The following is a 19605-nucleotide window of genomic DNA, read 5'->3' as shown; positions in this document are numbered from 1 at the left end:
AATTGAGTTATGAGCTTGATCATTTACATTGTACTAAACTATCTGTGTACAAGACTTATGCTGACTCCCAGGAATATAAGCAAAAACAGCCGTATTTAGAATATACTCTTACACACGGCGCAAGGCGAGCAATCATGATGTTGCGTTTGGGTATACTTCCCGTATTAACCTTTACCTCTTCCTGGAGACTAGACAGTTTTTCGCTATGTAACCTTTGTCAGCGGGGCAAACAGAATCTTGAGCACCTGCTTTTTATATGCCCAAACAACAAAGTTGTAAATGCAAGATTAACATGTCTTGAACCCATCTATCGGTCCTGTAGGATTGTCAACACTAAAGACTTTATATCATTATGTACAATGCCACCTAATGAATATGTTTGCTATAGAATTTTTAAGTTTTTGAAAATTTCATTGAAAATGTATTAATTTGTATGAAAAACTAAATGTATATTTTAATCAAATTTGTGGTCCTCAAAAGAGTACCGAAACAAAATAAAAACTTTTGACTTTGACTTTGGGTTCTAACTTGGAGACATCTCATCATTGCCCCACTCTCATCATTGCCCCACTCAGGAACTGCTGTTCATTGGGGGGGGGGGGGTTCAACACCAAGTTGGGGAAGGTTTTCCAGTCGGAACCGTGCATTCAGATTCCGGTGCGCGAACTAAGGAGGGTTTTGGGGGGTTCCTATTTCCATGGTTCTGCAGTGGTTGTGTGTTCAGGGGATAATGTCTGCAACTGTGATGATTGTTCCTTGGGCCCTTTTGCACTTGTACCCCCTGGTGAATCAGGTTCTGGGGCATTAGGATCTGGCATCTCTGGATTACAAGATGTTGATTACGGGGGTGTGGCCATTTTCTAGGAGTTGTTTCGTGGTGGCTTGTGGATCAGAACCTCTTGCAGGGCTCGCATTTTGTGTTCCAGGAGAGGTTGGTCCTGATGACTGATGCCAGCGAACTGTGTTTAGGGGTGGTGTTGGCTCAGGAGTTGGTACAGGGGTTTTGGTCAGTGCTGGAGGTGGGAATGTCTTTAAATTGGAGGGAATTGAAGGTGGTTCAGTTAGCCTTGACTCATTTTCTGCCTTGGGCCCTCCAGAGGAATGTGATGGTTTGATGGTGCGGTCAGACAACACGGTGGAGGTGTGTTATGCCAACCGCCGGGGGAGTGCAAAGGTGGCTTCCCTTAACTTGTTGTCTCTGAGGGCTTTGCATTTGCCGGGGGTTTTGAACTCAGGGGCAGATTGCCTGAGCAGGGTGTTTCCCTCCCTGTCTGACATGTGCCTATTACTGGAGCTGTTTGGTTGTCTGATGGCCCCGGAAGTGGATCTGTTTGCTGCTCCGGGGAACGCCTTGAGAGAGAGGTTTTGTTCTCTGGTTCAGTCAGACCCAGTTGGGAGTGTGGATTCCCTATCCTTCCGGTGGGAGGGGGACCTGATGTATGCTTTTCCCCTTATTGCTCTAATTCTGCAGGTCCTGTTGAAGGTCAAGCTGGATCCGGCCTCAGTGGTACTGGTGGCTCCGGATTGGTCCAGGAGGACTATGTTCCCTCTGATGTTGAGGTTGGCGGTGGTGCCTTGCTGGAGGTTGCCTTTGGTCCCTTGTCCCCTGTGGTTTCCCCCTCTGTCTTGGGGGTGTCTGGTCCGCTTGTGACAAGCGGGTTGTCTGTTGCGAGGCTGTACCTCATGGCTTTAATGTTTTCTCCTTCTGTGGATGAGTTTATTCAGTGGTCCAGTCGCCCTTATGCTCTCAAGTCCTATGCCAGGCATTGGGTGTCCTTTCTGGATTGGTGTACGGTGCTGGGTTGGTCTGCGCTGGATGTGCATATCTTGGATTTCTTGAAGGATGGGTTCGACTTGGGTCTGGCAGTGTCCTCCCTAAGGGCTCAGTGGGCGGCTGTACGGGCCTTTAGAGGTTCAGAATGTGAGCCGGTGGTCTCCTTGGTGTCCCAGTTGGTGAGGAGTTGTTTCCTCCAGAAACCTGTCATTAACCCCTCCTGTGCTCATGATGAGCTGAGCTTGTCATGAGCCACGTGCTCCGGTGCTCATGACCAGCTGAGCTCATCATGACCGTTGGAACTCTCGCACACTGGGTTGATTCCCCTGAGCGTTCCATTAAACGGGCGCAATCATGACGAGCTCAGCTCGTCATGAGCACCGGAGCGCCATGGCTCATGACGAGCTGAGCTCATCATGAGCACCGGGGTGCTGTGCCTGCCCCCCACCCCCCAGCACAGCGGTGGAAACAGCCCCGCACCAAAGGGGTTAAGTCCTTTGCTCCTAGTTGGGATCTTCCTTTGGTTTTGAGGGCCTTGCAGGGGGCTCCTTTTGAACCTCTGCATGAGGTGTCTTTGAGGTTTTTGACAATCAAGGTGCTTTTCCTTGGCGCTATTACCTCTGCTTGAAGGATTGGTGAGTTGGGCTCCTTGCTTTGTTCTGAGCCCTTTTTGCATTTTTTTCCTAATCGGGTTGTTCTGAGGCCTGATCCTTCCTTGTTCCCAAGGTCCCTGCCTCGTTTCACTGCTCAAAGGATCTGGTTTTGCCTGTTATCTGTCCAGATCCTCTTTCTGAAATTGAGGTGCGGCTGCACTGTTTGGATGTTCAGCGGGCTCTGGAGGTATCGTTGCTGCGTAGTACCTTTTTCCATAAGGTGTATTCTCTTTTTGTGACCTTTGGGCTGGCTGGTCAAGGTCTGAAGCCTTCTGGGCTACTCTCAGTCAATGGCTATGGTGGGCTGGGGGGTCTGCGTAGGAGGCTTGTGTTGTGTTGTGTTGGCACCTGGGTCGGATCAGGTGAGATCGACTCTGGGGCGGATGCTTCCTGGGCTTGTTTTCAAGGGGCTTCCATGGCTGAGATCTGCAGGGCTGCTACTTTGAGGTCTCCTCACACCATTATGTACCATTATCGTTTGGAGGTGGGTGGGACTGAGTCTGCTCGGTTTGGGAATGCAGTGTTGCGTTCATATCAGGTGGTGTGGCTTTCTGCTTGTGCTAATAAAGTCTATGTTTGCTACTGTGCGAAGCAGATTCTTGCTTTGGTATCTGCTATAGTGGTTTGGACTGTGACGGGTAGCGATGACGAGGAGTTAATGTCTGGTTACTTATCTGTAATATTTATTACTCCGAGTCGTAGCCCTCCCCGTCACAGTCCTGGTTCCCTTCCCTCCCTCCCTCCCTGTTCGGCTTCTTGTACTTGGTGGTACAGGATGTGGGGCCCGATTCACAGAATAAACTTAAGACTCAATCCTAAACTTACTACTGTTTTGGTATTCACAGATTGCACTTACTACTTTTGGTATTCACAGAATGAACTTACTACTTTTGGCATTCATAGAATGCGCTTACTACTTTTGGTATTCACAGAATGAACGTACTCATTTCGGTATTCACAGAAGTTAGGACTCCTAACTTTAGGACTCCTAAATGCCTTCTGTGAATACCGAAAGTCTTAAAATTAGGATTTTTCTCAATTTAGTTGTAGTAAAGGTATGACTACTAACTTTAGGACGCCTAAATGCCTTCTGTGAATACCAAGAGTCTTAAAATTAGGATTTTTCTCAATTTAGTACTAGTAAAGTTAGGAGTCCTAACTGTTCACATGCTTCTTCCAGCTTCTTCCAGGATACTGGCAATATCCCATTTCCCCTTTTTGCTCTTTGTGTATTGCACAATTTTCCTTTCTGCTCATCCAAGCTTCAGTTTCTTTTCTCAGTCCCTCCCCCTTTTTATTTCTGTGTTTGCCACTTATCTCCTCACCACTCCGCCATCTCTCTTGACCAATTCTGTTACATCTCTATCCATTCTACATCGCATCCGTATCCAACTTGTGCTGAATAGCTCCAACTATCCCCTTCAGTCTGCCTCCTGCTCTCGTTTGGTTTCCATCTTATGATCTCCCTCTCATGTTTTTTTCTTATTCTTCATGTTTTCCCTTAATGTCCATAATCAATATCCTTTCAGGAATCAATTCCTTTAATTTTCCATTTTCTTTGCTTTATCTCTTTGTTACTCCTTTTCTATTTCTGGGCGATTTTCTACTTGTCTTTTTCCTTTCTTTCTACCACCGCCCCAATTTGTAACTTTTTATGAGATCTGTTATGTTTACGTATTTTGCTGTCCTTTTCTTTTTCCTTTCTTTCATCATCTCCCCATCTTAGATTTCCCTACTTGTTTTTCAAAGTTACATGTTTTTCATTCTGTCTGCTGCTTATGCTTTTTTCTCGTTGTAGCTCTTTCCCTCCCTCCCTCCCTGTTATCCTTGAATTTGTTGTTTTATTCCCTTTTTCCTTCCCTTTCGCTTCATCTGGCATAGGCTTTTCCATTTTCTTTCTCTTTTTCATTGTTTCCCACACCACAAATTTCTACCTCTTTCGCCACGCCGTCCCTTCTTTTATTCTCATTTTCTTTGTCTTCCTCCATCACTATGTTGGGTTTTTTCTCGCTAACACCAATGGATGATTGTCCGACACGAAAAAGAGATATAGAACAGAAAGCAACAGTGAAAATGTCCCTATTACAAAATAGGTTTGGCATGGCAGAGTCAGTGCCTGTTTACTCAGAACTGTCCTTTGTCTTAAATCACCTACCCAGCACCATGGCCACCCCTTACAACAATGTATGTGTGGCATGGCGTGTGAGGTAACCCTTCCGCCCTGTTAAGCTATGGACATCACATCTTCAATTTACAAAGCTTATACCGGCCAATGTGGGGCATGAAGCACTAACATATACACCTGTACTCTATTGTTACAACCTAACCACACAATCCCTTGTCAACTCTCTTGACACAAATGATACATGGTCAGCGACTGGCTGCCGCCCCCCTACCAAATGACCACACCAACTCCCGGACATGTGCACACAAAACATGGTTATCTTTGGAAGGCGGGGGGTCGCGGGACCCCCCGGCCGTATTTATTAAGTTATAAAATTGAAAATTTTAATAGCATGATAAATACTTTATACAAAAATCAGCAGGACATTAGATACAATGTTGTCAACAAGTATGAGAGACTAACCTTAACAGAGACTCTAATACAGGTTGTTTCCTAACCGAACTAACATCCTAAGCTAGATTTTTGTATACTACATTTCTGGCCATATGGCAAGGTCGCTAACCGGTGTCAGGTCCTAGTAGCTGCGCCTCACCTAAAGATGTGCGCATGCGTAGCCGGGCCTAGTAATTACCCGGTCCACGCCGTGAAACAATTACTAGCTGCGCCTTACCCAGAGATATGCGCATGCGTAGCCGACCTGGTACTTACCCGGTCCACGCCGTGAACTCCATTTACCCACTAAAGGAGGGCCCTTACTCTGCGCCATCCGGTGACGTCATGAGTATGCGCGCGCGGGGTGGCTACCAGCCTAAGGAAAGCGTGACTACTCCAACCCGCGCCCCTTTGAAAAGCAATTACCTTGCCCCTGAAGTTCTATGAGGTGCTAAGGGCCCCTCCCCTTGGGCGGGAACCTCCATGGGATGATGCCCGCCCCCTCAGACCTTAAAATAGCTGCTCACCGGTCATGACCTTACCGCATGCCCCAAACCTAATAAATACGACGACCTATGGAAGAAAAGAGCTAAAGGGCAACTACTCTAACTAATATCACATCAAAATCAACATATCGCTACAAAGGAAAAAAGGCCTAACACAAACATCACAATGCAGCAAAATAAAGCATATTTCACAAAACGGGAAAAAAGGCCTACAAGATCATTTATCAAATATCACATCAAAATCAACATATCGCTACAAAGGAAAAAAGGCCTAACAGAAACATCACAATGCGGCAAAATGAAACATATTTCACTAAAACGGGGAAAAAAGGCCTACCAGATCACTTATCAAACAAATACTTTAGTCACATAAAAGCTCGTTAAACCAGGCCTTGTACTAACAATAATCCAGCAAAGTATATATACATTGGACTGATGCAGTTTCAACCAACTAGTTCCAGGGATGGTGGGTGGGAAAACAAGAAGCCCCGAGCGCGGGGCACGACACTCTGTGGGGGAGTGTCCAGGGAACAAGAGGGTCTCCTGGGCGCTCCCCGCTTCTTTATCCCCAAGGGGCCAGATGAGGGCGGACCCGCCCCCACCCAGCCCCTCCTGCATCCCGCCCCCCCCAGACCCGGAAGCCCAACAATGACATCTGGGTCAAGGGGGGGCGCCAACCAATCGGTGAGGAGGCGCGCCCGGCCGGGCACGCCCCCTCACCGAGAAGCTCTGAGGAGGGGGACGGTCGCCGCGCCCCAATGCGGGCGAGGGGGCCAAGGGCCCCCCCTTTTCACATGGTCAGCGACTGGCTGCCGCCCCCCTCCCAAATGACCACACCAACTCCCGGACATGTGCACACAAAACATGGTTATCTTTGGAAGGCGGGGGGTCGCGGGACCCCCCGGCCGTATTTATTAAGTTATAAAATTGAAAATTTTAATAGCATGGTAAATACTTCATACAAAAATCAGCAGGACATTAGATACAATGTTGTCAACAAGTATGAGAGACTAACCTTAACAGAGACTCTAATACAGGTTGTTTCCTAACCGAACTAACATCCTAAGCTAGATTTTTGTATACTACATTTCTGGCCATATGGCAAGGTCGCTAACCGGTGTCAGGTCCTAGTAGCTGCGCCTCACCTAAAGATGTGCGCATGCGTAGCCGGGCCTAGTAATTACCCGGTCCATGCCGTGAAACAATTACTAGCTGCGCCTTACCCAGAGATATGCGCATGCGTAGCCGGGCCTGGTACTTACCCGGTCCACGCCGTGAACTCCATTTACCCACTAAAGGAGGGCCCTTACTCTGCGCCATCCGGTGACGTCATGAGTATGCGCGCGCGGGGTGGCTACCAGCCTAAGGAAAGCGTGACTACTCCAACCCGCGCCCCTTTGAAAAGCAATTACCTTGCCCCTGAAGTTCTATGAGGTGCCAAGGGCACCTCCCCTTGGGCGGGAACCTCCATGGGATGATGCCCGACCCCTCAGACCTTAAAATAGCTGCTCACCGGTCATGACCTTACCGCCACAGGCCAGCATTGTTACCCGACGATCTGGCCTCCCCCTACTCAGGAATTCACCCAGGAGTGTGTTCACCCAGCATAACCCTCCAACCAGGCCCAGAGATTATTAGACCAAAGGACATTCCCTGACTCTGTTAAATGAACCCCATCCTTCAGGTAGAACCTTTCACCCCATATACATCCATGTGGAATTGTCTGCAACCGGGGGGCTCGAAATAGTTTGTCCAACTGAGTATTGATCCTCTTTACCGAGTGATTCAAAGCCCTGACCGAGTCCCCCCCTCGCCACTGCCAACGAGGAATAAGTTGAGACCACACTACAATGCAACCCGGGCAAGTCTTGGCCACCCACCCTGCCGTGGAGATGATCTCTTCAACCAGGATGCCCCTCCCTAACTTCGCCAGATCATTCTCCCCTACATGGAGTATTACCACCGACGGGGTGGAGGGCTGCTGAGCTAAAAGTCCCTGGAAAAAAACCCTAAACTGACTGAGGCACAGGCCCCCCCTCCCAAAGAATGAGATAGTCAGCCCTTTACGCGCCGCCCTTTCCTGACGGTCTCCTGAAAGAAAAACACGTTCAGCACACCTCACGTAAGAGTGGCCAACAATCCAGATAACCTTTGTCTTGTGTCCATCCTGTTGCTCGTGTTGTGATGGTGCCGTTTGCTGACGCCCGGTGGTGAGTTCCTCCCCCGCGTCACAGGTTTGAGAAACTGAAAACCAAAACATACCAAGCATGAGCACCAAGTTGTTACAACAGGTCAATTCGTACATAACGTTTATAACACTCTGATGTCCATCTCCCGATGCTCTTCACATCCTCAGCTGAGAGACCCCTTAATGCCGCTTCTGTTGCAGCCCCTATCCTAAAGGAGTGGGTGCCAAATTCTCTAGGATCTAACCCTGCCTGTCTGACCGTTAACTCAAGGACTCTCCTAAACTGGAATCTAGTTAATGGTGTCCCATCAGCGTGACACAACAGTGCACCCACCGCCGTGCCCCCCCGCTGTCCGTGGAAGACCTCCACGTGGGAGACCGGACAGCAAGGATTGGCCCGAGCCCGTTGGAGCACTATGGTGTGACCCCGAGATTCCTGATCTGTCTTGGACCTCTGAATTGTCACCCACATAGTATCCTCTCTGATGGTAACGCTAGACCGCTGGAGGCCACCCAATTTATCCACTCTTGATCCTGCCACAAGTTCGCTAATCCTTAAGGCCCCATAAAAGGCCAGGGAAAATTCAGCTTTGAACAGGAGGACCTCCCACTGTGAGCTGCAGACCTGATGCAATGCCTCCAGTAATGATGCCAACCGGGCCAATCCAATGGGCCTTCTCGTGTCTGTAGAGTGTCCCTGCAGCCGGCGCCACCCCCTCAAAGCCTTGCGAACTATAAAGGTATTCGTGGGATCTCGCCTGCCCTTAGTCTGTGCAAAGAAAGAGACCGCTGCCATATGCTTGCTTGCCGCTGTCACGGAGCGCCGTTCCTTGTGCATCCATTCTAGATAGGCCTCAAAACTGGCCTCCTGTGCCCACTTAACTGCCCATTCCTGACCCAAGAAATTACAGTAAGACAAAAACGCCCCTTCGTATGCTGTCCTGGGTGCTAAGCTAGCAACCACGAGGTCCTGTAATCTGGGGCACCAATCTGCCAAAGAACTGCCGGGAAGTGTGTTGGCGAGGGGTCTGCTGCAGGAAGATGTTCCCTGAAGACCTGCATTTTAAAACGAGAAAGGGAATCGGCAGCATTGTTGAGGATGCCAGGCACATGCTTGGCTCTGAAAACTACATTCCACTTCAAGCATTGCAACACAATCTCTTTTATCAGGCGTAGAATAAACGGACAGCGAGCCCCTTGCTGGTTTATACATTCCACCACTGTCATGTTGTCCGACCAGAACACCACTGATTGGTTACATAAATGTTCTGCCCAGACCTTCAATGCCACCCATATCGGAAAAAGTTCCAAGAAGCCAATGTTGGTTGTCAGACCCGTGCTCTCCATTCTTCCGGCCACCGCTGGGCGACCCATTTGTTCCCAAGGATGGCACCGAAGCCCACACTCCCAGCCGCATCTGTCCACAGGCCTAACTCTGCTGATGTAGCAGGGGGAGCTGACCACACTACCCTGCCATTAAAGCCTTCCAGGAATGCCATCCAGATATGCATGTCCTGGCGCACCTCAGATGACAGCCTAGTGCGGTGGTGCTTCTCCCGCAACCCCTTCATCGCCTGAGCAATGGAGCGTGAGAACGGGCAGGCCATAGGGATGACCCGTAGAGCAAAGTTCAACTGCCCCACTACTTCCTGCAGCTGCTGCAAGGAAACCTTGTTTTTACCTAGGCATTGGCGCAGAGCTGCCTTAAACTTCGACACCTTGTCCCTGGGTAACCTGAAGCATCCCTCCACTGAGTCAATTTCAATGCCAAGGAATTCCAGGCAGGTGGCTGGTCCAACCGTCTTCCCTGGTGCCAGCGGGACCCCAAAAGCACGCATGAGCACGCAAAATTCCTGCAATGCCCAAGCACACTCCTGAGAGTCCGCCGCCCCCAAGAAAAGGAAGTCATCCAAGTAATGCATGACCTGTTGGTGGCCAGTGACCTGTCTCATAGCCCATTCTAGGAATGAGCTAAATGTCTCAAAGTATGCACATGATATGGAACAGCCCATCGGCATACATTTGTCCATGTAAAACTTGCCATCAAAGTGAAACCTAAGAGGTGGTGATCCAGGGGATGTACCGGAAGAAGGCGGAAAGCAGATTCTATGTCAGATTTTGCCATTAATTCACCTGTACCCAGAGCACGTAGTAAATCAACGGCCTGATCAAATGAGGCATACTTGACACTACAGATCCCCTCATCAATTGCATCGTTCAAGGATGTCCCCCTTGGGGCAGAGAGGTTGTGGATCAGTCTAAATTGGCCCCTTTCCTTCTTGGGTACTACCCCCAACGGAGAGCACACAAAATTGGGAACCGGCACCTCTTGGAAGGGGCCTGCTATCCTGCCTAGGGACAACTCTTTGGAAATCTTAGCGGCCACCACCTCTGGGTTCTGTGTTACTGAAAGCTGATTCTTGCAGTGTGGGCTACCAGTGTAACCCATTGCTGGGATCCTAAAACCTTGAGAAAAACCTTCCTGCAATAGAGTGGCTGCTGTGCGATCAGGGTATCGGTTCAACCAGGGGATCATTGCAAAAACGTCTATTGGCGTTGGAGTGGCATGCTGGCCTGAATTACTCAGGCTTCCCCCTTCCCCTGTGACCGCGATTACCTTGCTTGTTCCTACACGTTGTCTCAGGATGGGACGGGTGCCCACAGATTGAACATGCATGCCTAAATCTACAGGTACCCTGGGGCCTTGAGCAGGAGCGCTTATTAAAGTCCCAACACACCCCTTTTCTCTCCGCCCCCCCCTGTTCTTCCCGGGGACCTCACTCCCCTGTCGTGACCGAAAGGGCTGTTGGGGCCTGGCGGAGAACACCCTGGGAGCGCTAGTAGACTGTGTAGGGGCCGTGTCCCCTGAGAACTGCTGATGCCATGACATGGAATCCACTGTGTCCCACGCTAAAGATGCATTAAACTCTTTGGCCTTCCTGAAATTAATGTCATACTCCTTCCAGGCCTCGCCAGTATACTGATCGCTCCACCTCACAATCCTACTCATGTAGCAAGCCATAGCTGCCTGGACATTTGGGGGCTGTTCAGCCGTGATTGCGGACAGGACAGCAAAGGCCCTGATCCAATTCTTCAACGTTTCCTCTACCTTGAATCTGGAGCATTGAGCCCTCCATTCACTTGGGTGCATCCATTCCTTCATTAACTCTATTGTTACAACCTATCCACACAATCCCTTGTCAACTCTCTTGACACAAATGATATTTGATCTAGTGCTTCATATCACACTCCTGGCACTCTGAACGCTGTAAACAAGTGTTGATTGGTCACCCTCCGGTTGCTTATTTATTTTCCAGGCATGCATATGACAGGTGAAAACCTTCACCACTGAAGACCATACTACGCCCCCTGCATACTCTGACACATTTTACAAGAAAATGGCTCCACCACTTGCCAAACTGCAAAGGTATGGCTTCTCCTTACTAGGAGCTGTATTACATCCAGTGCCCGAGGTTGCAGGGTGGACTCTACATTCTGGCGGAGCGGCTTCTTGCAGCCTGTACACACGCAGCCAAAATCAACAGCGCAGCTAAGTGGGCGCCTCTGACCCATACCTCAACAAATCTTACCAAGCGCTTTCTGCTGCACTTCTGCGCTTCTATGCTTTACATTTAATAGCTGTGAACTACAGTGCATTAAGTAGCAAATGCAGGATGTAAACTGTACACCTCTGTACCAACGCGCCCCATCTCTACCTCCACTTCAATGCACAGGAAAATGCCACTTCTACATGTTCCCAAACCTCTGGTCAGAATTATTCCACTCTACTTTTCTCACCCCTCAAACTAAACTGTGACCTATATTTCCAAATTTCCCAATGTTCACCTCCATTCGATGAATATATTTCTACACATCTTTTTCCTATGACACTACTGCCATTTTAAGCTCTGCAAGTAACAGCTATAATTTACAGTACTTACAAAAGTAGATGTAAACACTAAAGGATTGTCTAAAGTGTACATTGTTATCACATCACTCACAATCTGTCAATGCAACCATCTGTTCACGACCTCAATGCGCACTTTTACAGCATAGTATTACATTTATGTTGCATTTGCTATTGGGACCATAAACGAAATAGCATTTCACTCTCTTTTAATGACCTACTGACTCACCTATTTGTAGCTGTATGAAATCACCAATGCCACCATCCACACAATCATTGACCATCATATTTAGCCTCCTTACACTTATCCATCATCACGCATGCATTCCCATCACCCTCGTGAGGCACCTAGCTGGACTCCTCTGCCCACGTATCAACCAACCATATACGCCTTTGTATCCATCTATCTATCTATCTATCTATCTATCTATCTATCTATCTATCTATCTATCTATCTATCTATCTATCTATCTATCTATCTATCTATCTAGCTATCTATCCATCTATCTATCTATCCAGAATGAAGCTGCCTAGCTATCAGCCTTTGCATGCCTCCATCAATTATCAGCCTAGAGATGCCAAAATGTGCCTGACTGTATCAGACAACTAAATAAATAAATATGTACCTCTGTTTATTGACTTTGTGCATCTGGGTTTTTGTATTTTCCGTGGATAAGTGTGTTGGTATGACAGTCTGTTGGCGAATTCATGCACACGACACATCAACTTCCATTCTTTACAATACAATAAATCAAAGAACACACAACTAAAACAAGCCAGTCCATTAGTTTTTGCCAATGCTAGTTTTTATATTCTGATTTATGGCACATTTATGAATATATAAATGTAGGAGAGTAGGATCTGCTTACTATGGTTACCCCCACTTTTTGCTGGTGTTTCACTGTTTTTCGACTTTAGTCTGGCTGGGGCCCTGCTATCTAGGACCCCAACCTAGCTGCTTCCTCTCTAAATTGATTGCTTGTACATTAGGTACACTCCAGATTGGTTACTGGGTTACCCTTGTGAGTCCCTAGTATATGGTACAGCTGGTACTCAGGGCATAGGTACCCCAGAGGCCTACCAGGGGCTAAAGTATGTATTATGCCACCCCTGGGAAGCCTTCCAAAATGGCACCACAGGACTGCTTCTGCAGCCTGGGTATGGTGGTGCATGCACCCGTTACTAAGATATATGTTACCTACATCTACCTTTATTCACTGACACATATAAACCTATAAGTCACTCCTATGGCAAGCCTTATCAATCCTGAAAGCAGAGTTCTTGGTTTTGTGTGGGAGGGTGCCCATTCATGAGCTGGACCCCTCTGCAGCTTTCGGAGCCTATTCGCTGAGGCTGTTCTGTGATGCAGCCAGACCATATTTCTCTTAAGTGCATTATAACCTCGCTGTAAATGCTAACTTTGGGATGGCTGCATGGAAACATGTTGTGTTTGGTGTCAAACACTTTGGGATCCTACCACCCCCCCTGCCAGTCCTGGTGGCGGGGGTAGAATTTCACCCTTCTAGAGGGAAAGACATGTAAACACCGGTCTGCCCGGTAATAGTTTAAAAGAGCCCCAGCATCACAAAATGGATGCTGCAGCCACAGACACGAGTCTGGCCTCCTGCTGCTGACCGAAACTCTGGCAGGGGAGGCCTGGACAATAGGTTTCCTGTCACAGGGAAGTGTAACCACTTCCCAGACAGGCTTTACTGTATTGGGGCTGGGTGGGTGCACTCTGAGAGTGCTTTGAAGTCTGCACTGGTGAAATATTTGGTGTCCCTGTGCATAGTCCAGTCCAAACCGGTTGCAGGGGCTACCAGCCCCTGCTCTGGCATGAAACTGGACAAAGTAAATGGGTGTAGCCACCCCTCTTTCCAGACCCTCCCATAGGTGGGTCCGAGAGTATGTCCAACCCCTTTTCTTAGTATAAGTAAGTAAACCCTGGCAACAGGACTTTAGATTACACCTGCACGAAACTTTAAAACCTGAAACTGAATCCTGGAACTTCGATGCTCTACTAAAGACTAGAGGATGGAAGAATCTCCCTTGGGGTCAAGGAGTGACTCCCCTGTTCAAACAGGCACAGAGAAAGCATTTGCCAGTCTGCATCTCCGAAGCTCCTGCCGGACTCCAAAGTATTTGCAGCCCAGGAAGAGGATTTCCAGCCTTCTCGAAGGCAGATCTGAGTCCCGAGCAAAGCTGAGACTCACAGCCATCATGAGTGACATGGAATCAGAACTCCTGGACACCGTGCACGTTTGCTTGTGCATCAACTTCCCAAGCTTTCCTGAAGTTTTGTATTATGTCACTTGTAGCCAAAGCCACTGAAGATTGTGGGCCTACACTCCGCGAGTGTTCCGTGAGCCCGCTTCTTGCATTTCCACTTGAGGCCCCTTTGCGATCCCTGGTCCATCAACTGGTGGGTCCCCTCAAAGGTAACTCTACTTTTTCTTGGGCTTCGCTGGTTGCTCCAGATTTGCCCTGACTCCCTACCAAGAGGTGAGTCCCTAAGACCTTGCTGGTCTGCACCAAAGCCTATCTCTGCTTTCTGCGTGGATTGCTGTTGCCAAGGCTTGTTGGGTCCAATCCAGAAACCATTACCGCAGCACTCAACATCTGTTATGGGACAGCTCAAATCCAGAACCTGTTTGTCGTCGACGCCTCCTGGTAGTCGTGGCTGAAGAGTCAAGCTTCACCTTCTTCACCAGAAATCACCCGACATTGGTGGGCATCCGCCTATCGTCTTCCTAGTCACTGGTAAGTGACCCAGACTCCATCCCCTCTGCTTTGAGTTTCTTCTCATCTTCAATCCAGGCTTGGATCACACCGGACACTTTCCACTTGGACGCCAGCAGCACTTTGCAGCAGATCGCCATTGAAAACGACTACGAAACACAACACGAAAAGACGCCTATGCACCTGGCTTCCCTGGTTGAGGAATTGGAGCACTCTGGTGCTCCCATGGGTGTTGACTCTAGAACCTCCGAGTTCTAAAGGGGTTTGCTCCAAGTCCTCTTCTACGTCTCCTTTATTTTTAAAATTCTAACCGTGACTTTCCCTGTAGAAGTTAATGGTGATTTGTGTCTGTGTTTAGACACTGCACGCGTCCCCAGTGGGTCCCCTGTGTTAGTACCTTGGGTGGTGTCTGGTGGCCCCAGCGGTTCTAAAGGCTCTAGGCCTTGAATCCATGCAAGTCATGGTTCTTATACCACTTTCTTAATATATGGTTTGGTACGCCCCTAGGGCTCAACGTATATTGTGCTAATTTACTGTGTGTTAATGAATTTACTGAATGTAATTTTGCCTCTAGCCTCATACAGAGACTAGAGGGATGTGTTTAGAAGAAGGGTAAAGACCAGAAGTCTTCACAAGGCCCCCAAAAATCTTCTAATGGGGGGATTCCCAATCATCCAAAAAGAAAGGCCAAAACAAACCGTGGTGTAAAATCTGTAAACATAATACCCACCGGACTAGTGATTGCACTAGACCTAAAGACTCAACTCCAGCCACCATTGTCCCTAAGGCAACTGTTCCCCCTAGTTCAGCTCCAAGTGGTGGTACTCAGCAGAATGGTGTAGTAAGGTTAACCCTGGGTTCCTAGATGGACTTTGGCTTAGTCAGAGTTCCAACTCAGTCTGTTCTGATCTGAGATGAGAGGCATGGATATGTCCTTCTTTGTGAGTCCCAGTAACTTGGGCAAATACAGACAGCAGCCTTTGATAAATGGAAAAGAGGATATGGCCTACTGGGACACGGGAGCAAATGTCACAATGGTGACACAAGACCTTGTGGTTCCTGAGCAGCTCATAATTGGTGAAACGTACCAAGTGACCAATGCTAGCAATGTCAGGACCAACCATGCCCTGACAGTTGTTAATTTCTCCTGGGAGGGGTAACTGGCCTCAAGAAGGTTGTGGTAAGTGCAGACCTCCCTGTAGAATGTTTGCTTGGCAATGATCTAGAGACTTCAGCTTGGGCTGAAGTGGATCTCAGGACCCATGCAGAAATGTTTGGTATCTCTGCACATGTGTTTGCTGTGACTAGAAATAATATTATCCTGAGCACTCTGTAGACTGTTTTCACCTCTTCGTCGTCGCACGTAGCCTGCACGTGCCTTTGAAATCACACACACCATATCCAAAGACTCCATATCTTTTCTTGATGTTCAAATCAACATTTCCAATCATGAAATCAGTACTAAAGTATTCCAGAAACCCACAGACAGAAACTCGAGTTTGCTCTTTCAGAGTTTTCACCCTGAACCATTGAAAAAACATCTGCCTTTTTCGCAATACACACGATTGAAGAGAATAACATCTGATAGCGAACAAGCCAAAGAATCAATTTTGCAACAAACTGTAAAGTACAAACTGAGAGGGTACCCTGATGATATCCTAATACAAGCGATGGCTAAAGTTGATAAAATCAAGAGGATTGATTTGCTGACACCCAAAACTAAATCCACCATCCAAAATACCGTATGCGTACTTAAATACTCATCAGATTCAGAGAAAGTGAAAAGAATCATTAATAAACATTGGCATTTGGTACAATCTGAACCTGATCTGAAAGATATATACAATGAACGCATTACTTTTGCATATCAGAGGTCGAAAAACTTAAAAGAAGTACTCAACACTCCTATGAAAGAGAAGAAACCATGGAAGGGAATGTCTAAATGTTTTAATTGCATCCACTGCAACAATGTTATCTGCGGAAACACCGTGATGCATCCCACCAAAGGTTTCCCTATTGAATTAGAGCATTCTGGTAATTGCGACACCGCAAATTGCATATATTTGATTAAGTGCCCATGCGGCAAGGTATACATTGGGCAAACCGAACGCAAACTGAAAGTCCGTATCACGGAATACAAAAGTAACATCAGACTCAACAATCTTAAATCAGCAATCGCATGCCACTGGAAAGAAATGAATCATCAGATATCCCAGTTAAAATTCATGGTGATCGAGGTTATCCATCAGCGTCCTGACATGGATCCCATGAAACAAAGACTGAAAGCAGAGTTCCACTGGATCAAAAAACTGAATTCGTCCCACCCCATGGGTTTGAACGATCGCATTGAACACTCATGGGTCCTATGACTCATTTATTGTGCGCATTGACTCGTTCCATGTCCTGTTTCCCCGAATAAGTGACATTGTGTATAACTCACTTTTACACAACATATTCAATTGTATGCATTGCGCATGTAGTATTGCAAGTTTTATTGATTATTGCTGTTTTTCGTTTCTTTTGTGCAATGACAGGTTGTTAGCATAGCCGTAGTGTTATCACCGGTGTTTTAAGTTCAATGCGTGTGGGAGTTCCGATATCGCTGACGAGTGCATCTTTATTTATTTTGAAGCCATAGTACTCCTCTCACGTGACCACGGCTCCGCAACGCCATTGGTTGCGATCGCGGTCACGAGATACACATCCCATCCTATTAGAACTTCTGTAGTTAGGTTGTGGTTATTCGTTGAATCCACGGAAGCGCGAATGCTCCAGAAAGCTTGTAAGTTATTTCACGCTCATCATTTGAATTTCTGAATCGCTGTACTCCTTAGCTTGTGGGAGAAGCCAGCGTTATTTAATTTGCACGCCACTCAGGTGGAGCACTCTTCTGCTCAGTTCGTTTGATTCTAACGTTATGCGTGATGGTACTTTGAACTGGTGGATTGGGTCTTATCGTCAATCACGATGCCTTCGTGTTTTCTCCTTTTATTTTTCCTTATGCTACGTAGTTGAGAGTGATGCTATGCTATATTATTTAGAATAGTTGGCCATCTGATGGGTGACTAATTTGGTCCTGTCTGATTTCCTTTCTATAGACCCCTGACGAAGGGTCATGGCTGTTATTTGACCCGAAATGCATTGGGTATGAGCAAAAACGTGGATTAATGTATCGACTGACAGCACAGCATAAGAATTGTATTATGTTGGCAAGAAAGTAATCATCACGTTATTGAACCAAATGAAGTTAAAAAAGTATTTGAACTGAATAAAACTGAATGAACTTGAATGAGAAAACACAGTTTTCGTGATTATTGGAGAGCCCAGTCTAGAGGCTAGTGTCTCTAACCTCAACACTTGTTTGCTGTGACTAGGTCACAGGCCACAATGTCTAACTCTGAACAGGCCCTAGATTCTGGAATAATGGACCAGGTGCCTTCCCAGAAAAGGAGCAGTAGGGTTAAGGCAGTGCCTTCCCTCCTGACTCAGAATAGAGATCAGTCTCTTGAGGAAGATGATTGTAGTCCTGAGGAACGAACTGTCCCTGATGAGCTTGAGCCTGATCAGGTTGAGTTCTTGGGGACAGAGGGCCCTTCCAGGGCAGACCTGAGTCAGGAGCCCCTGAGCTGCCCTTCTCTTGAAACCATCTGACAGCAGGCTGCTGCTGAGGCTGCGGGGAATGCAAGTGGCACCCGTAAGATTTATTGGGATGATGGACTACTGTACTCAGAGAGAAGAGACCCCAAGCCTGGTTCAGCCAGGAGGTTCGTTATACCTCTGAAATTCAGGGGCTTCCTATTGACACTAGCCCATGATATTCCTCTAGCAGGTCACCTAGGCCAAAACAAGACTTGGGACAGGATTGTCCCTCACCTTCATTGGTCCCACATGTCTGAAGACACAAAGGAGTTTTGTTGCTCCTATGTCACCTGTTAAGCCAGTGGCAAGGCAGGTGGTACAACAAAGGCCCCCCTGATATTACTACCTCTGATGGAGGTTCCCTTTGACAGGGTAGGGATTGACATTGTTGGTCCCATGGATCCTCAGACAGCATCTGGGCACAGATTTATCCTGATGGTGGTGGACCATGCCACTAGGTACCCAGAGGCAATTCCCCTTAGGACCTCTACAGCACCTGTGGTGTAAAGAGACCTCTTTGGAGTATTCTCAAGAGTGGGTTTCCCTAAGGAGGTATTTTCTGGCAGAGTTGCAAAATTTATGTCCAGTTACTTGACTGCAATGTGGAAGGAGTGTGGAGTGAATTATAAATTCACCACACCCTATCACCCCTAATGCAATGGTTTAGTTGAAAAGTTCAACAACACCTTGAAGAGTATGATCAAGGGTCTCCCAGAGAAGCTAAGGTGGAGATGGGACATCCTACTACCCTGCCTTTTATTTGCATACAGGGAGGTTCCTCAGAAGGAGGTTTGTTACAGCCCTTTTGAATGTCTGATTGGTAATCCTGTAAGAAGCCCATTATGTCTGGTGAAGGAGGGATGGGAGTTACCTCTCAAACCCCCTAAACAGGACATAATGGACTATGTACTTGGTCTCCGCTCCAGGATGGCTGAATACATGAAAATCCAACCATAAAAACTTGAGGCTAGCCAGGAATTACAGAAAGCCTGGCATGACTAAAAGGCTGTGCTGACTGTGTACCAGCCAGGACAGAAAGTGTGGGTTTTGGAGCCTGTGGCCCCAGCAGCCCTCCAAGACAAATGGAGTGGCCCCATACTATTGTTGAACAGAAGGGAGTAGTCACCTATCTGGTAGACCTTGGAACTCCCAGGTGCCCCCAGAGGGTGCTTCATGTCAACAGACTGAAACCTTATGTTGACAGGGCAAACATGGGCTTGCTCATGGCTACTGATGACGGACAGGAGGCAGAGAGTGATCTACTCCCTGACCTGCTCTCACAGAACCCTGATGATGGGTCAGTTGATAGTGTAGCCTTGGCAGGCAGCCTCACTGCTCAGCATCACGCTGATTGTAGACAGGTGCTTAATCAGTATAGGAACATGTTCTCACTGACTCTAAGTCAGACTGCCTGGTGCACTCATGAAGTAGACACTGGGGCAGTCTGCCTGTTAAAAATAAGATTTACAGGCAACCTGATCATGCAGGGACTGCATCAGGACTGAAGTCCAGACAATGTTGGATTTGAGGTGGATTTGAGAGTTATTGAACCCTCAGATAGGCCTTGGGCGAGCCCAGTAGTCTTGGTACCCAATCCTCAGACACAGGGTAGTAAAAGAAAGATGAGGTGTTGTGTACAAGG

This window comes from Lissotriton vulgaris, chromosome 2_1, assembly GCF_964263255.1.
Source record: "Lissotriton vulgaris chromosome 2_1, aLisVul1.2, whole genome shotgun sequence".
NCBI lineage: Eukaryota > Metazoa > Chordata > Amphibia > Caudata > Salamandridae > Lissotriton > Lissotriton vulgaris.
Note: the sequence above shows the minus strand (reverse complement) of the source record.